Genomic DNA, 6,815 nt, shown 5'->3' on the forward strand with positions numbered 1-6,815 from the left:
ACTTCAGTTTAGAATCATCAAAAAAGTTTGTTTGTTTGTCTTTTATCACCAATGCTTGGGTTGGGGAGGTAGCACAATGATTATTCAAAAAAGATTCTCATGCCTGAGGCTCCAAGGTCCTAGGTTCAATCCCCAGTACCACCATAAGCCAAAACTGAGTAGTGCTCTGATCTATCATCTATCTATCTATCTATCTATCTATCTATCTATCTATCTATCTATCTATCTATCTATCTACCTATGTATCTATCTATCTCTGTGTATCTTTCCCTAATTAATAAAATATTTAAAAAGAAAGAAATGCCAAATGTCCACAACTTGCCCATGCAATTAAATCAGAATCCCGTGGATGGGACCAGAGCATGCATGAGGGAAAAAAAACTAAGTGAATATAAATTCTTTTTTGTTTGTTTTCCTCTTTTTTATTTATTTATAAAAAGAAAATATTGACAAAACTATAGGATAAGAGGAGTACAACTCCACACAATTCCCACCACCAGAACTCCGTATCCTATTCCCCTCCCCTGATAGCTTCCCTATTCTTTAACCCTCTGAGACTATGGACCCAGGGTCATTATGGGATACAGAAGGTGGAAGGTCTGGCTTCTGTAATTGCTTCCTTGCTGAACATGGGCGTTGGCAGGTCGATTCATACTGCCAGCCTGTCTTTCTCTTTCCCTATTGGGGAAGGGCTCCAGGGAATCGGAACTCCAGGACACATTGGTGGGGTTGTCTATCCAGGGAAGTCTGGTTGGCAACATGCTGGCATCTGGAACCTGGTGGCTGAAAAGAGAGTTAACATACAAAGCCAAACAAGTTGTTGACTAATCATGAACCTAAAGGTTGGAATAGTGCAGATGAAGAGTTGGAGGGGTTCTCCATTTTGTAGATAGCTAGTAGGTATATTTTAGTTATATTGAATATAAATTCTAAAGCAGGGTCAGGACTGTAAAAGTACTGATTTGCATAACCAGTATCCTATACCAACTGTGCACACTGAGTGAGTCACTCAGGGAGCTCTGAAAGACTAGATTCCAGAATCCTGACAAGAATTACTGATTCAGAATTTGTGGATATGGAGCTTATTATTTTGCAAAGCTTTATAAAACTCCTGATGATTCTAATGCAAATTCCCCCCACCCCCACCCCCAGAAATCACTACCTGAACTCTTACATTTACTCTTCCTGTTTTGTATCTTTAAGGATGATCTTGAATTTTGGATGACTCCATGCCAAGTCTGTCCAGTTACTTTTAAATCTGTACCTGGTGCAACACACTACACTAAGTCTACATCTTAGATAGTTCCAGAATACTTTCATGCGCAGACTGACCCACATCATTTGCATACTCTGTGAGCAGCACCAATTGTGTTGTACATCGGCCTTTCTAACCAAATGCCTCTAATAAGCTGGCAATATGGGAACAACAAAATGAAATCACATTCCTTCCCAAGTCTTGTCTCCCTTAAGGTTGTATACAATGCCAGAGCTAACAAAACAAATCTCACCAGTTGATTGACTATAAATGAAATCTGAGTTGCTTCTGTACCTAGAAGCAAATTGTTATGTTTGCATCCCTCAGAGAGGTGATAAAAGCAATGGAAGCAAAGGTAACGCCAAAGGTATGAGCAGAAATAGAGTTCCCTGCAATTTTCAGACTCTATCAAGAAACTGTACCAACCAAAACCCTTAGGGATATTAGAAAGCAAGTAAGTCAGTACACACACCACTCTTTGCATTGCTAGAGAGATAACAGTAGTACTTAACCAACCAGATATTATTTCAGGCATATTAAATATATGACCTCATATGATCTTCAAAATACCCATATCAGACAAGTTCCATTTTGTGGATAAAGAAATGAAGGCACAGGAGCTAGGGATGGCACACCCAATTGAGTGCACACATTACAGTGTGCAAGGACCCAGGCTCAAGCCCCCACTCCCTATCTGCAAGTGATGAAGCCTCACAAATAATGAAGCAGTGTTACAAGTGTCTCTCTGTCTCTTTCCCTATCTTCCCCTTCCCTCTCAATTTCTCTTGGTCCTATCCAATAAAATAAAAATAAGTAAAATTAAAAAAGGAAAAATTGTTCAATAGCAAATTTGAAAAAACAAACAGGTAAGGCGGTAGTGCAGCAGCTTAAGTGCATAAGGTGCCAAGCCCAAGGACCAGCGTAAGGATCCAGTTTGAGCCCCCAGGTCCCCACCTGCAGGGGGGTCTCCTCACAAGTGGTGAAGCAGGTCTGCAGGTGTCTATCTTTATCTTCCCCTCTCTGTCTTCCCCTCCTCTCTCAATTTCTCTCTGTCCTAACCAACAGCAACAACATCAATAGCAACAATAATAACAACAACAATGGTAAAACAATAAGGGCAACAAAGGGGGTGAAAATATCCTCCAGGAGCAGTGGGTTTGTAGTGCAAGCACCAAGCCCCAGCAATAACCTTGGAGGCAAAAAAAAAAAAAGGGTTGGGTGGGTGGGGAAGAAATGAAGGCACATAAAGGCTAAATGATTTGACTAAAGCCAGATATCTCATATGTGGTAGCTTTTCTTCTTTTAACTGTGATAACTGGCTTTAGTCCATCACCTTAACTACCTTGCTACAGGGTATATTAATGATGACCAAGCAGTCTTAAAAATGTAGGGCTAAACGGTGGCTTACATGGTAGAACACACATGTTATCATACATGAGAATACATGCTATCAAAGGGAGCACCTGCAGAGGGGAAATTTCATGAGCAATGGAGTGGTGTTGTGCTATCTCTCTTTCCCTATCTCTGATCTTCAAACCTTTCTCTCTATATACACACACACACAAACTGGGAGTACTGGAACCATGTAGGCAGTGAGCCCCAGTGATAACCATAGTGGGAAAAAAAATGTTTAAGGCTTCAATAGAAACTATAGATCAGGGGCTGGGTGGTGGCACAGCTGGTTACAATGCAGAAGGACCCAGATTCAAGCCCCTCATACCTTCAGGGCAAAACCCTGCCCTGAAGTAAGTGCAAGTGTCTCTTTGTCTCTCTGTCTCTTGTCTCTCAATTTCTGTCTGTCTCTATCCAGTAAATAAATAAAGATAATTTTTAAAAATTGTAAATGAAACCATGTTAAGTGAAATAATTCAAAAACAGAAGGATGAATATGGGATGATCTCACTCTCAGGCAGAAATTGAAAAACAAGATCAGAAGAGAAAACACAAGTAGAACCTGAACTGGAATTGGTGTATTGCACCAAAGTAAAAGACTTTGGGGTGGGGGAGGGGGGAGTACATGTCCAAGAAAGATGACAGATAACCTAGTGGGGATTGTATTGTTATGTGGAAAACTGAGAAATGTTATGCATGTACAAACTATTGTATTTACTGTCAAATGTAAAACATTATTTCCTCAACAAAGAAATTTAAAAAATTTAAATTAAACTATAGAGCAGACTTTGTGTACCTGAGTCTATTTTTGCATCTGAGAAATAGAGATAAAATAGTATTGGCCTCATAGAATTGATGTGAGTATTTTAAGAATTTATGCACATAAACTGGTGCCATCATTATGGCAAACAGTATGAAGAATCCTTAAACAAATAAAAATCGAAAAAACCTTATGATCCAGCAATACTATTCTTAGGCAATTATCCAAAAGACATGAAAACACTGATTCAAAGAGAAATATGCACTGTAATGTTTAGTCACAATATGGAAGCAACCTAAGTGCACATCAACAGACAACACAATCAAGAAGTTATAGCACATCTACTCAATAGAGTATTCCTCAGCAACTAAAAATACAGTATTGTACCCTTCAGGACAAAATGGGTAGAACTGGAAATGATTATGCTCAGTGATATAAGTTGATATCAGTAAGGAAATGAAGGCCAACTACCTGATGATGGTTTCACTCATATGTATAATATACAGAATTGAAACACATTTAAAAAAGAAAAAGTAGTCAACTTGTCTCTAAGACCTGAGGAGAACTATGGTAATTATCAGTTGGGGGGTCAGGGGATAGACCCTTGGTGATTTGAAACTATACCCCTACTATTTTATAATTTTGTAAATCACTAGTAAAATAATAATGGAAAGGAGCTTGCAAAAACCAGTTTTCCAAAAGGAATTTATGCATCTAATGTGCTTACAATAGTATTTGATACATTTTGCTGTTGTTACCAGGGTTGACTTTTTCATCTAGAAAGGAGATGAGATCAGGCATGTTCAGGGTGGAATAGCCGTAGACATCTCTATCAGGAACAACGCAACAGGCCCCTTTATGGGCCCCCTTAGGACCTTGCCCTCAACTTGGATCAACAATGGTAGAGAATGTTCCATCCTCCAAAGGGAAGATGGACAACATACTCTATTCTACACCTGAGGAAGATGGGTCCTGATATTAGGGCAGCATGGAACATCCCTACTCATGACCTCAGAATGTGAGCTCAGATTGACAGGGATGCAGAGGTCACATGGGCTCTTAAGCTAAATTTTAGCCCCAGATCACATCAAATCAATGGGATTTACAGTCAACAATATTTATACACCTTTCCTTTCCCATATTTGGGAGCTACTCTCTTCCCTGATCCAGCTTTCTGGTCCATTTTCCAGCCATGACATCATCTCCCCAGAAAACAACTTGGATCTACCTGCATGTCAGATTCCAGGCTCAGGGGAAAGAAAAAAACAAGTATAGCCACAGGTCCTTTTGAATATAACTAAAATAGGTCTACTAGCTATCTACAAAACGGAGAGACATCCCCCCAACTCTTCATCTGCACTATTCCAGCCTTTAGGTTCATTATTAGTCAACAACTTGTTTGGCTTTGTATATTAACTCTTTTTTTTCAGCCACCAGGTTCCAGATGCTAGCATGATGCCGACCAGACTTCCCTGGACAGAAAACCCCACCAATGTGTCCCGGAGCTCCAATTCCCCAGAATCCTGCCCCACTAAGGAGAGAGAGAGATAGGCTGGGAGTATGCCCACGTTCAACGGGGAAGCAATTAAAGAAGCCAGACCTTCCACCTTCTGCATCCCACAATGACCTTGGGCCCATACCCCCAGAGGGATAGAGAATGGGAAAGCTATCAGGGGAGGGGATGGGATATGGAGATCGGGTGGTGGGAATTGTGTGGAGTTGTACTCCTCTTATCCTATGGTTTTGTCAGTGTTGCTTTTTATAAATAAAAAAAAGAAAGAAAAAGAAACAGAGGGGAAGAAACTATAGCATGAAAGCTCCCCCCTCCCCCAGTGTGGTAGGCTGGGCTCTAAACCATGTTGCACATGTGGCAGCCCAGGCACCTTCCCAGGTGAGCAATCTTGCTTGTCATTTTAACGAGTTGCTAATGTCAGTGTTACTATCATAATGCAGCACAGGTGGTCAGGGAGAAATGACAACTTATAAAACTTAAATTTCACCGCGGGGCTTTTTAGACCTATAGATTTCATAGATTCCCAAAAAATCAGATCCACTGTGAAATGAAGAAAAGATTTCCACAGTGGTGTGGGAGGTGGCACAGTGGATAAAGTGGTAGACTCTCAAGCATGAGGTCCTGAATATGATCGTGGGCAGCACATATACCACAGTGATATCTGGTTTTCTCTCTCTCTCTCTCTCCTCCTGTCCCTCTCAATAAATAAATAACATATTAAAAGAAAAGATTTTCACAAAAATCTGCAGCCCATCCAGTGCAAGACTATGAATGATTCTGAAATTGGAGAACTGTGTTTGCTGTACCTTGGCTCTTCTTAGCAAGCATTCTCAATTATCAAGCTGTATGAATGCGATCACCAGAGGCCAGACCTGTAAATTGCTGCAAATTGTAGTAGAGCTGGTTTGACTGAAGAACATGGCATAGAAGATCCTGCTGGGTGGTAAATGTCTGCCTTCCTCAGTCACAGGTGTATAAACAAAAGAAAAACAAAACAAAATGAAAAGCACAGGTAACATTCATCACTTGCTTAACACTGTACTGAACATTTCTCATGCAATATCTCATTTCATCATTAGAGGCTGACCATTTCCACGTAAGGTCACATAACCCCACTGAGGGAATTTCAATTTGAATCCATAACTACAAATGACTACACAACAGCACCTTGCAGTCCAATCCCATTTCCCTAGATTGTTCATTTTCCCACTGTCTGGAAGAACTATGTCATATGTCTCTCTTTCAAGTTCTAACACTTCTTCTCCTCTCCCTGCTTCCCTTACTTTCAGTAAGTCACTGTCATCACAGATGGAGAGGTTTTCAGCACTGTATCTATAGCTGCACTTAACCTGACTTGCTCTCCAACTTGTTACAACAGAGCATAGTCTGCTTATGTCAAAGCCAACTACCCACCTGTTCTGACCTTCTCCTTGCTATGTCCCCCTCTCTCATCTACATAATTTCTCTCTTTCTCTGAGTTCAGTCACATTAATATCTAAATATATTCTGGGGTTGTTGTTTTTTTCTATCTCTAAAATAAATCCGGAGGCCAGGCAGACAAATGATTGAAATCAAGATGTTGTATAAAGAGCAGGGTTAAGTGCCACTTATTTTAATGGTGTATTATCATGTTTCTAGACATATTATATACAGTTTATGATTTCTGATGAACAGACTCTAAGAAATAGCAAGTACTATTCCCATTTTACAGATCAGAAAAGTAAGACTTGGAGAAGCTAAATAACTTGCCTTCAGATACATAACTAGAACAAATGACAGAACTAATATTTGGGGGGCAAGCAGTGGTGCACCTGGTTAAGCATATACATTACAGACCCCAGGTGATCAACACTCCAGTGCTCAAGACCCCAGGTTCAAGCTCTTTGTCCCCACCC

The 6,815-nt window shown here is 40.3% G+C and overlaps 1 protein-coding gene across 3 annotated transcripts in view; it reads right to left on the reverse strand.

Annotated features, from left to right (window-relative positions):
- PTPN20 (protein tyrosine phosphatase non-receptor type 20) overlaps nucleotides 1-6,607 on the reverse strand; it is a 92,849-nt gene extending 86,242 nt beyond the window's left edge. For 2 of the 3 annotated variants that reach the window (XM_060191242.1, XM_060191237.1), the window contains exon 1: nucleotides 5,727-6,607. The gene's annotated coding sequence lies outside the window, so the exon portion shown is untranslated. The remainder of the gene's footprint in view (nucleotides 1-5,726) is intronic. The other variant, XM_060191247.1, reaches the window with a different exon arrangement.
- Between the last annotated feature and the right edge of the window lie 208 nt (nucleotides 6,608-6,815).

The sequence above is a fragment of the Erinaceus europaeus genome, chromosome 1 (genome assembly GCF_950295315.1).
Source record: "Erinaceus europaeus chromosome 1, mEriEur2.1, whole genome shotgun sequence".
Taxonomy (NCBI): Eukaryota; Metazoa; Chordata; class Mammalia; order Eulipotyphla; family Erinaceidae; genus Erinaceus; species Erinaceus europaeus.